The sequence below is a fragment of the Coregonus clupeaformis genome, chromosome 39 (assembly GCF_020615455.1).
Source record: "Coregonus clupeaformis isolate EN_2021a chromosome 39, ASM2061545v1, whole genome shotgun sequence".
NCBI classification, from domain to species: domain Eukaryota; kingdom Metazoa; phylum Chordata; class Actinopteri; order Salmoniformes; family Salmonidae; genus Coregonus; species Coregonus clupeaformis.
Window position 1 is genome coordinate 11,315,695 of NC_059230.1, and position 15,353 is coordinate 11,331,047.

General features: G+C 43.7%; 1 long non-coding RNA gene across 1 annotated transcript; it reads right to left on the reverse strand.

Moving 5' to 3' along the window:
* Positions 1 to 578: 578 nt before the first annotated feature.
* On the reverse strand, positions 579 to 4,817 carry LOC121554693. Its single transcript, XR_005997756.1, has 3 exons — positions 4,659 to 4,817; positions 4,296 to 4,351; positions 579 to 740 (listed from the first exon to the last, which is right to left on the reverse strand). It is a non-coding gene; the product is annotated as an uncharacterized LOC121554693 (long non-coding RNA).
* Between the last annotated feature and the right edge of the window lie 10,536 nt (positions 4,818 to 15,353).

Genomic DNA, 15,353 nt, shown 5'->3' on the forward strand with positions numbered 1-15,353 from the left:
TGCAGCTGTGGTTGTCGTAGTAGGAGATGCAGCTGTGATTGTCGTAGTAGGAGCTGCAGCTGTGATTGTCGTAGTAGGAGCTGCAGCTGTGGTTGTCGTAGTAGGAGATGCAGCTGTGGTTGTCGTAGTAGGAGCTGCAGCTGTGGTTGTCGTAGTAGGAGCTGCAGCTGTGGTTGTCGTAGTAGGAGCTGCAGCTGTGGTTGTCGTAGTAGGAGCTGCAGCTGTGGTTGTCGTAGTAGGAGCTGCAGCTGTGGTTGTCGTAGTAGGAGATGCAGCTGTGATTGTCGTAGTAGGAGCTGCAGCTGTGATTGTCGTAGTAGGAGCTGCAGCTGTGATTGTCGTAGTAGGAGCTGCAGCTGTGGTTGTCGTAGTAGGAGATGCAGCTGTGGTTGTCGTAGTAGGAGCTGCAGCTGTGGTTGTCGTATTAGGAGCTGCAGCTGTGGTTGTGGTAGCAGGAGCTGCAGCTGTGATTGTCGTAGTAGGAGCTGCAGCTGTGGTTGTCGTAGTAGGAGCTGCAGCTGTGGTTGTCGTAGTAGGAGCTGCAGCTGTGGTTGTCGTAGTAGGAGATGCAGCTGTGATTGTCGTAGTAGGAGCTGCAGCTGTGGTTGTCGTAGTAGGAGCTGCAGCTGTGATTGTCGTAGTAGGAGCTGCAGCTGTGATTGTCGTAGCAGGAACCTCAGTTGTGGTTGTCATATTAGGATCTGCAGTTGTGCTTGTTGCAGTGTAGATGCTGCCTATTCCTGTGAAAGATATGTTGAATTATTAGGTAGCTTAACAATACCTTAAACCCAGGGACGGATCACCCAGGCATTTCTAAAACATCACCCATTTTTTTCCCTCAAGGTCACCACACAGGTCAATTTATTTTCCTCAAGGTCACCATACAGGCCCATTAAAAAAGAAAATGTAGGCCCTCAAATGATGATCATCCTGCCAAAAAATGCACAACTATTTAGACAGGCCCATTGGGCTAAAGATGGACCAGCCCATCTGGCATGTGCCTGAAATTCCATATAGCCAGTCCATTTTTGACCCGTTTCAAGAAGCTAGGCTTATGTCGCATGTCACTACTTCACAGGAGAGCCAAAAAAAAAAAAACTTCTGGAACATGTGAACTTTCATGTGCCTTAATAACAAAGTGTAAACCATCTGTAAATACGAATACAATTGTTAAATTACGAGCCTATATATTTTTATACCTAAAGGGGTCCTAAAATTCCAAATCAAATAGCTATTGTTTCTTCGTTTGACTAGAAATCTGATAGACTTTTTTTTATGTAAAGATATAGACTAATTGTATTATTACCTGTATCTGTAGTAGAAAGCAATGCGTTAGAAGAAGTCTACATAACCAACCCATAAAGTACAATTCAACATCCATTTATGGCCAGTTATGTAAACTCTAACATAGATGTCGTTGAATTGGTAATATAAATTTTTGTCTTCTTCTTATGCCTAAGATACCAGCAGGACAATAACCTAAAACACAAGGCCAAATATACACTGGAGTTGCTTACCAAGATGGTATTGAATGTTCTTGAGTGGCCTAGTTACAGTTTTGACTGTTTAGCAATGATAAACAAACAACCTGACAGAGCTTGAATAATTGTTTTCAGAATAATGAACAAATATTGCACAATCCCTTAGAGACATAACCAGACATTTAATCCTAGTAAAAAGTCCCAGTCTTAGGTCAGTTAGGATCACCACTTTATTTTAAGAATGTGAAATGTCAGAATAATAGTAGAGAGAATGATTTATTTCAGCTTTTATTTCTTTCATCACATTCCCAGTGGGTCAGAAGTTTACATACACTCAATTAGTATTTGGTAGCATTGCCTTTAAATTGTTTAACTTGGGTCAAATGTTTCGGGTAGCCTTCTACAAGCTTCCCACAATAAGTTGGGTGAATTTTGGCCCATTCCTCCTGACAGAGCTGGTGTAACTGAGTCAGGTTTGAAGGCCTCCTTGCTCGCAAACGCTTTTTCAGTTCTGCCCACAAATTTTCTATAGGATTGAGGTCAGGGCTTTGTGATGGCCACTCCAATACCTTGACTTTGTTGTCCTTAAGCCATTTTGCCACAACTTTGGAAGTATGCTTGGGGTCATTGTCCATTTGGAAGACCCATTTGCGACCAAGCTTTAACTTCCTGACTGATGTTTTGAGATGTTGCTTCAACATATCCACATAAATTTCCTTCCTCATGATGCCATCTATTTTGTGAAGTGCACCAGTCCCTCCTGCAGCAAAGCACCCCCACAGCATGATGCTGCCACCCCCGTGCCTCACGGTTGGGATGGTGTTCTTCGGCTTGCAAGCCTCCCCCTTTTCCTCGAAACATAACGATGGTCATTATGGCCAAACAGTTCTATTTTTGTTTAATCAGACCAGAGGTCATTTCTCCAAAAAGTACGATCTTTGTCCCCATGTGCAGTTGCAAACCGTAGTCTGGCGTTTTTATGGCGGTTTTGGAGCAGTGGCTTCTTCCTTGCTGAGCGGCCTTTCAGGTTATGTCGATATAGGACTCGTTTTACTGTGGATATAGATACTTTTGTACCTGTTTCCTCCAGCATCTTCACAAGGTATTTTGTTGTTGTTCTGGGATTGATTTGGATTTGATTGCACTTTTTGCACCAAAGTACGTTCATCTCTAGGAGACATTGTGTACTATTGTTTGTACAGATGAACGTGTCAATTAGCCTATCAGAAGCTTCTAAAGCCATTACATCATTTTCTGGAATTTTCCAAGCTGTTTAAAGGCACAGTCAACTTAGTGTATGTAAACTTCTGACCCAATGGAATTGTGATACAGTGAATTATAAGTGAAATAATCTGTCTGTAAACAATTGTTGGAAAAATTACTTGTGTCATGCACAAAGTAAATGTCCTAACCGACTTGCCAAAACTATAGTTTGTTAACAATACATTTGTGGAGTGGTTGAAAAATGAGTTTTAATGACTCCAACCTAAGTGTATGTAAACTTCCGACTTCAACTGTATACTGGTAATAGTCTAATCAAATCAAATTGTATTTGCCACATGCGCCGAATACAACATGTGTAGACCTTACAGTGAAATGCTTACTTACATGCCCTTAACCAACAATGCAGTTTTAAGAAAAAAAAGTGTTACTTAAAAAATAGCTATATTTTCAGATATTATACATTTCTAATTTTGTACAAAAGTTGTTTTCATTGCAAGTTAAAGTGTTATGTTAGCTAGCTAGCTAACGTTAGCTGGCTGGCTCGCTAGCTAACGTTACGTGTATGACTTGTGTAGTAATATTATTTGTATCTCAGAAAACCATTTGCATTGCTAGTTATTGCCTGATGTTAGCTAGCTAAAATTGAAACTAGTTGTTTAGCTTTAGCTACTTGCAGACTCATGCATGGTAGTATTGCCGCGTTCAAAACAACTGGGAACTCAGAAAAGTACGAGTTCAAATCATGATGTCAGTGATCTTCAGGTCAGAAAGTTGGAGCTCTAGATAGAGGCCCAAGTTCCCGTGTTGGAATTCCAAGAGTTCAAATTGATTTTTCCCTGTCGGAGCTAGTTTTTTCCCGAGTTCCCAGTTATTTTGAACGCACTGAAGTTGGAAGTCTGAGATTTCTGAGTTCCCAATTGTTTTGAACACAGCATTAGTTGGGATTATGGTTAATTGTTTAGCTAGCTAGCTAGCTACATGTCTAAATAAAAGACTCCACAATGCAAGTGACCTTTTCACTGTACCGTTGACACCTTCTGTATCCTGTTTATGTGACAAATAAATGTTTATTTTATTTTTTATAGGGTATGTTTACCAGAGACGGTAATCTGAAGAACAACATGACCTGCACCGAAGTCAGATTAGGATGTAGGCCAATGACTAGATAAGGTGTATTTTTGCTACTATTTTCATCACTTTTAGTCTTGAAATCTTTGGTTGTTTACTACACTGTGAATCCTTAAAGAGATTAGTGGGGCTAAGTCTTAAGATTGTGTGAACGATGCTGAATGGGTGTAGACAAAGATGAGCTCTCCAGTAGGTGTGCCTAAACGTTCACGGGCCATTTTCTCAAAAGTGGGGTTACAGGTTTAGCAACTTTCAAAGCAGAATAACTTTCCCATTGTGCCTCAGCTGCAGTGTATGATATAATCTTTTCTAGCTCTGAGTCTCTACTTTTATCCAATGTAAAAAACACAATTTCAAATTTTGCTACATAAGACCGAATCCAGGTGGTGGGTCACATTTCTGCTTAAACTTAACATTTAATAGCTTTTTAAAATAATAACTAAACAGGAGATAGATACTAACCTGAAAAAATTATGATGAGAAACACCCCACGTTCCATGGTTGTATTGATATTCCCTCTAATACATTGGAGAAATAAAAGATGATTCAAATTATAAATAAATGATAAACAATTATTAATTTAAATTATACATTTAAATACTAATCAATTAAACAAATTGATCCATGTTAAGTCTCTACACAAAAGGTAGCCTAAACAGTAAGCAGTTAAAAATCTTACGAAGTTTTTCTGAGTGAGATTTTTCAATCAATACAGTAGGCCTATCTGTAAGTGACAGTGTTCACTATCCCATACATTTACATTCTGATAATAGTGCATGTACTTTCAATGTATAATAATTTATAGAATAATAGTAAATGTCTTACCAAAATGGTTGCTGCTTGTCTTCTTCAGTGTTGAGGCTTCTATGAGCTCCTCATCAAATGATCTGCATAAGTTTCTCTTTTATGATTTATTCTCTGTCAGGTGGCATCCCAAATGGCACCCTATTCCATTTATAGTGCACTACTTTGACTAAGGCCCAATCGGAGAAAATACCCTTGAAAGTGTTTCACACTTGCTCAAGAGCTCTTCTTTGAGTATGCCCATTCAGCATCGTTCACACCCTCTTAAGCCTGAGCCCCACCCATCTATTTAAGGACTCACATGTGAGGACATGTGCTAAAAACAGAGTGAGTAAGGTAGTGTAGTAAACAAGTGTTGAAAGTAATAGCCTACAATAAGGAAAAACTCCAGGTAAAAATACACTTAAACTAGTCCTTGGCCTATATCCTAACAAAACTTTATTTGTCACGTACACAGGATACAGAAGGTGTAAACCGTACAGTGAAATGCTTCCTTGCCAGCTCTTCCTCAACAGTACAGTATCGATATGAAAATTAAAAAAACATTTTCAACAGAAAAGTATAAATATCAAGAAATGGAAGGGAAAAAGTCTCAATGCCAGTAGAGAAAGAACAAAATAATATACACCATGTATAAGACCAATATCAAGAACGACGGCAGTGATGCTGGTGATAGAAAAGGTAAAGTGGCTGAGCAGCAGAATTAATATTAAAAGTAGCAGCAACGTATGGTGGTTGAGTGTGTGTTGTGTGTGTGTGTGTGTGTGAGTGTGTGTTGTGAGTGTGTGTTGTGTGAGTGTGCGTGTGTATTAAGACAGAGTAATGTGAATGTGCATAGAGGCAGTGCAGATATTCAGAGGGCGCAGGTAGACAGCCATTGACAGTAGCAAGAAGAACAGTCTATGGCTGAGGTGGTTGGAGACTTTGGTGATGTTGCAGGCCTTCCTCATATACAGCCTTGTATAAGTGTCCTGGATGACTGGGAACTCGCCGCACATGATGGACTGGGCCGTCCGTACCATACATGAACAAGGGATTCTATATTCGGAGGGCCTGTTTCTGTCCTGCTCTCAGCTTTGGTGGAGGACTTGTGATGTCTATTGCCTCTCCTTGATCTAAAATATCAATTTGTCGAGTTGTGTCCAGTCCAGGTGGTGCTTGTACAGGCAGACCATCTCTGGTAAGAAGGAAGTCAGCGTTACGCAGCAGCTCAAACCTGGTCCCAACTGAGTCCAAATACTCCTTTACGACAACACCAGGCTCCAGAGCATCAAAGCTATTAAAGGTTATGAACAGTCAAAATTTTATGAAGCTCAGCGGAGATTGGAGCACAAACTGGGATACGTTTAGAGGTGAATGGGAGGACTATGCACTAGCAACGGGACTTCGGGAAAAGGACGATGAGGTAGTGGCTGCCACTTTGAGGACTATAATGGGAGCAGAATGCCGACACGTATACAAACACAACCTGAACCTAACAGCAGCTCAGCAAGGTAACGCTACAGCTATTCTTGATGCTCTCGAACTTTACTTTAAGCCAGCAAAGAACGTTATCTACGAGCGTTATGTTTTCGGTTGTTGCAAACAGGAGGACGGGGAGTCCATTGACAGCTTTGTCACTAAGCTAAGGGAAAAGGCAGCTACATGTGACTATGGTGCTTTAAGAGATGAACTGATCAGAGACAAGATAGTGCTTGGCATAACTGATGAGGGCACCCGCAGACGTTTGCTGAGAGAACGTGACCTGACACTAGTCTTGGCAGTGGAGACATGCCGTGCAGCAGAGCTTACGGATATACAGATAAGGTCCATGGAGCTAGAAAGGCAACATATGGACAATGTCAATGCTACATTCAGGCAGCCAATAAAGAAATTCCCTTTTGTCACAGCTAATGCTAATATTACAGCCAACTCTGCAGTAGACAACCCCAATGCATGCCGATATTGTGGCATTTCTCATGGACGAGGAAAAGAACACTGCCCAGCCTATGGAAAAATATGCAAATCCTGTGGTACAGCTAATCACTTCGCAAGGGCCTGCATGAAAAGCAAGAGAAAGGAGGGTAAAGTGCACTCCATTGAAATAAACACAGATGAAGGGAACAACAGCACAGAGGATGTATATGCTAGCGAGTGCATAGGGGCAGTAAGGGCAAAAGAAAAAAAAAATGGTTTGTCACTCTGCTACTTAATAATAAACCACAGCAATGCCAGCTAGATTCAGGGGCCACATGTAACGTTATGAGCCTTAAAGATAAAAGGAGGCTCGCGCCCAGAGACAAACTCACACAGAGTAGCACCAAGCTGAAACTATATTCAGGCCAGTTCATGACCTCTTTAGGCCTGTTTGTGACAGAGTGTGTTTTACGTGGCCAGAAACACACTCTTGAGTTTGAAATAGTTGAGGCTAATCAACAGCCATTACTGTCAGGTTCTACATGCGAGCGCCTTGGGCTTATTAACTTCACCATCCCAGCTGATCTTAACATTATAGACAAAGTCCAGGCTGGGCCCCTGAGCAAGGAGACTCTCCTAAGCAAGTACCATGATGTCTTCAACGCACCGGTCGAGTCAGTTCCCGGCGAAGTCCACTTTGAGTTGGATGCAGCAATCCAGCCTGTCCAGTGTGCACCTCACAATGTACCAGTGGCCATGAAAGCAGCTACAAAGGCTCAGCTTGACAAATACGAAGCAGATGGCCACATCATATCCGTCACCGAGCCTACAGACTGGATAAGTAATATGGTTATCGTCAAGAAACCAGACAAGCTACGGATATGCATAGATCCTAAACACCTCAACCGGGCTCTGAGACGTTCACATTACATTATGCCCACGTTGGAGGATGTTCTTTACAAGCTCCCAAAGGCCAGAGTCTTCACGCTCGTGGACGCCAGAGATGCCTTCCTGCAGTGCAAGCTTGACGAGCCCAGCAGCTACATGACCACCTTTTGGACACCCTGGGGCAGGAAGAGGTGGTTGAAGCTCCCGTTTGGTGTCTCCGTGGCTCCAGAGGTGTATCAGCGGAAACAGCATGAGCTGTTGATGGGACTCAGCGGCGTGGAACCCATAGCAGATGACATCCTCGTAGTGGGCTGTGGGGACAGTGATGAGGAGGCAGAATGTGACCATGACGCCAAGCTGCTGGCCCTGATGGTCAGATGCAGACAGGTCAAGCTAAGGCTAAGCATAAAAAAGCTTCAAGTTTAAAGTGCCAGAGGTTCGCTTTCATGGGCACATCTTGTCCTCCACCGGATTGAAGGCGGATCCAGAAAAAGTGAAGGCTGTCTTGGATATGCCCCACCCATCTGACGTGAAGGCAGTGCAGCGCTTCGTCGGATTCGTCACCTACCTGGCCAAGTTCCTACCGCGGCTCTCTGAAGTGTGTGAACCACTAAGGAGGCTCATGGACAAGGACACCATCTGGCATTGGCTCCCAAAACATGACACAGCGGTGAGGGAAATAAAACAACTGGTCACCCAGACACCTGTACTGCGATACTACGATGTGTCAAAACCTGTCACGATTCAGAGTGACTCAAGCCAGTATGGACTGGGCTGTTGCCTCATGCAAGAGGGCCAGCCTGTGGCATTCGCCTCTAGGGCACTCACTCCAACAGAGCAGAACTATGCCCAGATAGAGAAGGAGTGCCTCAGCATTGTATGTGCATGCCAACGCTTCCACCACTACCTGTACGGGCGTGACAGTATTACCGCAGAGACAGATCACAAGCCCCTTATTGCTATATTCAGCAAGCCTCTCCTGAATGCCCCGAAACGACTGCAGAGCATGCTACTGGCCCTACAAAACTACAACCTCAAGGTGGTGTATAAGCCAGGGCCAGAGATGTATGTGAGTGACACGCTCAGCAGGGCTACTGCATCAGGCACTCACACACGCTCCATGCATGAACAACACGCAGTGTGCAGCTTACAAACAGAGCAAGTGGATGTTGAACACATCAACCAGGCTGACTACCTCAATGTTACGGACCAGCGCCTTATACAAATCAGACAGCACACAGACAGGGACGAGCAACTCCAGGCATTGAGGTCTGTGATTCTGATGGGCTGGCCCGACTGCAAGGAAGAAACTGCTTTAGCCACCAGAGAATATTGGCCAGTCAAAGAAGAGCTCAGTGTTCAAAACGGAGTAATATTCAAGGGTCAGAGAGTCGTTATTCCCCGGTCTCTGCGCCCTGAGATGTTGGCGCGCGTGCACTCAAGTCACATAGGAGGTGAGGCCTGTTACAGACAAGCACGTGACACACTGTATTGGCCAGGAATGCAGAGTGAAATCAAAGACTATGTCAGTAAATGCACAATCTGCAATGAATATGCCATTGAGCAACAGAGAGAGACGATGATGTCCCACGAGCTACCAATGCGCCCCTGGCAGATAGTAAGTCTAGATCTCTTCCAGCACAGTGGCAAAGACTTTCTGCTGGTAGTTGATCATTACTCAGACTTCTGGGAGATTGACCTCCTCCCGACCTCTCAGCAGAGACAACGATCAAACGCTGCAAGGCTCAGTTTGCCCGCTATGGCCAGCCAGATAGGGTAATTTCAGATAATGGACCCCAATTCTCCGGATGTGAGTTCCGAAAATTTGCTGCAGAATGGGAATTCGAGCACGTCACTTCATCACCACGACACCCAAAAGCTAATGGGAAGGCTGAGTCGGCAGTCAAAATTGCAAAGAACCTCTGCAAAAAAGCTCTGTGAGAGGGCAAAGATGCCTGGAAAGCAATCCTGCAATGGCGCAATACCCCGACAGAAGGCATGGATAGCAGCCCGGCCCAGCGTCTCATGGCACTGCGTTTAAAAGCAGCTCTGCCAGTAGCAAGCACTCTCCTGGAGCCATGTGTGGTGACAGACGTGCTGGTGAAGCTACGTCACAGAAGACAGGTCTCCAAGTTCATCTACGACAAATCAGCAAAAGACTTACCTGAGCTCAGGGTGGGTGAAACGGTGCGAATGAAGCCACTACCAGGGGACCGGACGGGCCTCTGGAGACTTGGATCCTGTGTACAGAAAGTGGCACCACGCTCCTACTTGGTCGAAGTGAATGGATCACTGTACCGTCGTAACAGGGTTGACCTTCTCTTACCTAATTTAGATAAATACTGTTTTGTAACCAACATCGGAGAAGGTGTGTTTGCAGAAGGGTGTGATTTGTGTAGCTAGATAGCTACTCTGCTGGTGCCAAAATTTTACTGTAGGGTGTCAGCAAATATAATCAAAAGTTTACCCATTTCATCTATGGCAAAGATATGTATATGTTTCCCCTTTCATCTGTGTCTGGTGTTAGCTAGTTACTGGCTAGCTAGGTCTTCATCTGTGTCTGGTGTTAGCTAGTTACTGGCTAGCTAAGTCTTCATCTGTCTGGTGTTAGCTAGTTACTGCCTAGCTAGGTCTTCATCTGTGTCTGGTGTTAGCTAGTTACTGGCTAGCTAGGTCTTCATCTGTGTCTGGTGTTAGCTAGTTACTGGCTAGCTAAGTCTTCATCTGTCTGGTGTTAGCTAGTTACTGCCTAGCTAGGTCTTCATCTGTGTCTGGTGTTAGCTAGTTACTGCCTAGCTAGGTCATCATCTGTCTGGTGTTAGCTAGTTACTGGCTAGCTAGGTCTTCATCTGTGTCTGGTGTTAGCTAGTTACTGCCTAGCTAGGTCATCATCTGTCTGGTGTTAGCTAGTTACTGCCTAGCTAGGTCTTCATCTGTGTCTGGTGTTAGCTAGTTACTGCCTAGCTAGGTCATCATCTGTCTGGTGTTAGCTAGTTACTGGCTAGCTAGGTCTTCATCTGTCTGGTGTTAGCTAGTTACTGGCTAGCTAGGTCTTCATCTGTCTGGTGTTAGCTAGTTACTGGCTAGCTAGGTCTTCATCTGTCTGGTGTTAGCTAGTTACTGCCTATGTCTGATGTTAGGTCATGTGGTTAGAGTGTAATCTTGAGGATAATCTATTGTAAGGTGTATGTGTGTAAACTACATTATCTCTTTGTTGTGACTTTGGCTATGGATATTCAAGATCATTTATTGATTAATTACTGGAATAATTAATTGATCAAATGTATTATAATGAACTTGCTGATCCTATCCAAATTAATCTCAATTAAATGTTTTATATAGAGATTCCTTTAATGAACTCTAAATGTAGTTATCCTTAACTGTTGCACCAATCCTATTTCAACAATAGTCTTATTTATTGATTTTTTGTCTTAATCAAAAGTCAGTTACTATGTTCTTATCCTGAAAGTCGTCTGACTCGGACACTTCAAGGACCCAGACACTTGTAACTGAACTCAAGGCCACAGATACATTCTTTTTTAGGTTTTATTTACTAGACTAAATAAGTTGGAAAATTAGGTAGTTAACAGAGTAATGCAGGGTATAGTCTAATGGAATACAACACGGTTATTGAGGTGAGAATTGCCACAGATCAACACACCTGAACTTATACAACAGTACATACAGTGCATTCGGAAAGTATTCAGACACCTAACTTTTTCCACATTTTGTGAAGTTACAGCCTTATTCTAAAATTGATTGAATTGTTTTTTTCCCCCTCATCAATCTACACACAATTCCCCATAATGACAATGAAAAAAACAGAAAAAAAACTATTTGTTGAAGGACCTTTGGCAACGATTACAGCCTCAAGTCTTCTTGGGTATGCCGTATTTGGGAAGTTTCTCCCATTTTTCTCTACAGATCCTCTCAAGCTCTGTCAGGTTGGTTAGGGAGCGTCATTGCACAGCTATTTTCAGGTCTCTACAGAGATGTTCTATCGGGTTCAAGTCCGGGCTCTTGCTGGGCCACTCAAGGATATTCAGAGACTTGTCCCGAAGCCACTCCTGCATTGTCTTGGTTGTGTGCTTAGGGTCGTTGTCCTGTTGGAAGGTGAACCGTCGCCCCAGTCTGAAGTCCTGAGTGCTCTGGAGCAGGTTTTAATCAAGGATCTCTCTGTATTTTGCTCCATTCATCTTTCCCTGGATTCTGTTTAGACTCCCAGTCCCTGCCACTGAAAAACATCCCCACAGCATGATGCTGCCAACACCATGCTTCACCGTAGGGATGGTGCAAGGTTTCCTCCAGACGTGACGCTTGGCATTCAGGCCAAAGTGTTCAATTTTGGTTTCGTCAGACCAGAGAATCTTGTTTCTCATGGTCTGAGAGTCTTTAGGTGTCTTTTGGCAAACTCCAAGTGGGCCGTCATGTGCCTTTTACTGAGGCGTGGCTTCCTTCTGGCCACTCTACCATAAAGGCCTGATTGATGGAGTGCTGCAGAGATGGTTGTCCTTCTCCCATCTCCACAGAGGAACTCTGGAGCTCTGTCAGAGTGACCATCGGGTTCTTGGTCACCTCCTTGACCAAGGCCCTTCTCCCCCAATTGCTCAGTTTGGCCGGGTGGCCAGCTCTAGGAAGAGTCTTGGTGGTTCCAAACTTCTTCCATTTAAGAATGAGGGAGGCCACTGTGTTCTTGGGGACCTTCAATGCTGCAGAATTGTTTTGGTACCCTTCCCCAGATCTGTGCCTCGACACAATCTTGTCTCGGAGCTCTACGGACAATTCCTTCGACCTCATGGCTTGGTTTTTGCTCTGACATGCACTGTCAACTCTGGGATCTTATATAAACAGGTGTGTGCCTTTCCAAATCATGTCCAATCAATTGAATTTACCACAGGTGGACTCCAATCAAGTTGTAGAAACATCTTAAGGATGATCAATGGAAACAGGATGCACCTGAGCTCAATTTCGAGTCTCATAGCAAAGGGTCTGAATATTTATGTAAATAAGGTATTTCTGTTATTATTTTTTTCATTAAAAAAAAAATCAATTGATGAGGGAAAAAATGAATATCATCAATTTTAGAATAAGGCTGTAATGTAACAAAATGTGGAAAAAGTCAAGTGCTCTGAATACTTTCCGAATGCGCTGTATATATACATTCACCAGAGGGAAAATGTAAGACTAAAAAACTGCACCACCGTGAAATTATAGGTTCATCCACCAGGAGTCGGTTAACATCCAAATATGGACAATGTAGCAACAGAATTAATCATGATATGTAGTTAAGACTGAACAGTCTTACAATAATCAGTTACTGACACCACTTTTACACAGACACAGCGTCACACAAAAGGGAAATTCAATGCAACAAGGTATTTACGTGAATTTGAGTGTTGTCTGGTTCAGTTGAGTTTCCGTTATGACAGAGTGGTACACAGAGAAAAGGGTAGGTCAGTCACTAACTAACTGCAAAACATCTCATTCCAAAATCATGGGCAATAATATGGAGTTGGTCCCCCCTTTGCTGCTATAACAGCCTCCACTCTTCTGGGAAGGCTTTCCACTAGATGTTGGAACATTGCTGCTGTGACTTGCCTCCATTCAGCCACAAGAGCATTAGTGAGGTCGGGCACTGATGTTGGGCGATTGGGCCTGGCTCGCAGTAGGCATACCAATTCATCCCAAAGGTGTTCGATGGGGTTGAGGTCAGGGCTCTGTGCAGGCCAGTCAAGTTCTTCCACACTGATCTCGACAAACCATTTCTGCATGGACCAGAGAGATTAACTTCTTCACTGCTTGTTTTTGTGAGGGGTGTCGACGAGCTGAATGTACCGAGCTGTCTGTTTGGAATACTGGTACACAGCTCGGACGCCCATGCATACCCCACAAGACATGCCACCAGAGGTCTCTTCACAGTCCCCAAGTCCAGAACGGACTATGGGAGGCGCACAGTACTACATAGAGCCATGACTATGTGGAACTCTATTCCACATCAGGTAACTGATAAAAAAACTGGTAAAAACACCTTGTGGAACAGCGGGGACTGTGAAGAGACACAAACAGGTACATACACACATACATATAAACACTCACTCTACACACACGTACACATGGATGTTGTATTGTAAATATGTGATAGTGGAGTAGTGGCCTGTGGGAACACACTAAATGTATTGTGTAAAGTGTTATGAAATATAATGTCATGTAATATTTTAAATTGTATATAACTGCCTTAATGTTGCAGGACCCCAGGAAGAGTAGCTGCTGCCTTGGCTAATGGGGATCCTTAATAAATACGAATACAATTGAGCATGTTGAATCATGGCACCAATGACAAAATAGGCAAATTACGTTTTGGTAAAGATCAAGTTGGGGATTGAATTCAAGTATTTGATTACTAAAGTGGTTTCCTCCCATCTTAAATAAGCATGCCCCATTCAAAAAAATCAGAACTAAGAACAGATATAGCCCCTGGTTCACCCCAGACTTGACTGCCCTACACCAGCACAAAAACATCCTGTGGCGTACTGCATTAGCATCGAACAGCCCCCGTGATATGCAACTTTTCAGGGAAGTCAGGAACCAAAATACACAATCAGTTAGGAAAGCAAAGGCTAGCTTTTTCAAACAGAAACTTGCATCCTGTAGTACTAACTCCAAAAAGTTTTGGGACACTGTAAAGTCCATGGAGAATAAGAGCACCTCCTCCCAGCTGCCCACTGCACTGAGGCTAGGAAACACTGTCACCACCGATAAATCTACAATAATCGAAAATTTCAACAAGCATTTTGCTACGGCTGGCCATGCTTTCCACCTGGCTACCCCTACCCCGGCCACCAGCTCTGCACCCTCCGCTGCAACTGGCCCATGCCCCCCCCGCTTCTCCTTCACACAAATTCAGACAGCTGGTGTTCTGAAAGAGCTGCAACATCTGGATCCCTACAAATCAGCTGGGCTAGACAATCTGGACCCTTTCTTTCTAAAATTAGCCGCCGAAATTGTCGCAACCCCTACTACTAGCCTGTTCAACCTCTCTTTCGTATCGTCTGAGATCCCCAGATTTTGGAAAGCTGCCACGGTCATCCCCCTCTTCAAAGGGGGTGACACTCTAGATCCAAACTGTTACAGACCTATATCCATCCTGCCCTGCCTTTCGAAAGTTTTTGAAAGCCAAGTTAACAAACAGATCACCGACCATTTCGAATCCCACAATATGTTCTCCGCTATACAATCTGGTTTCCGAGCTGGTCATGGGTGCACCTCTGCCATGCTCAAGGTCCTAAATGATATTATAACCGTGATCGATAAAACACAGTACTGTGCAGCCGTCTTCATCAACCTGGCCAAGGCTTTCGACTCTATCAATCACTGCATTCTTATTGGCAGACTAAATAGCCTTGGTTTCTCAAATGGCTGCCTCGCCTGGTTCACCAACTACTTCTCAGATAGAGTTCAATGTGTCAAATCGGAGGGCCTGTTGTCTGGACCTCTGGCAGTCTCTATGGGGGTGCCACAGGGTTCAATTCTCGGGCCGGCTCTATTCTCTGTGAATATCAATGATGTCGCTCTTGCTGCTGGTGACTCTCAGATCCACATCTACACAGACGACACCATTTTGTATGCATCTGGCCCTTCATTGGACACTGTGTTAACAAACCTCCAAACGAGCTTCAATGCCATACAACACTCCTTCTGTATGCTCCAACTGCTCTTAAATGCTAGTAAAACTAAATGCATGCTCTTCAATTGAACGCTGCTTGCACCCACCCGCCGACTAGAATCACTACTCTCGGCGGGTCTGACTTAGAATATGTGGACAGCTACAAATACCTAGGTGTCTGGTTAGACCGTAAACTCTCCTTCCAGACTCACATTAAGCATCTCCAATCCAAAGTTAAATCTAGAATCGGCTTCCTATTTCACAACAAA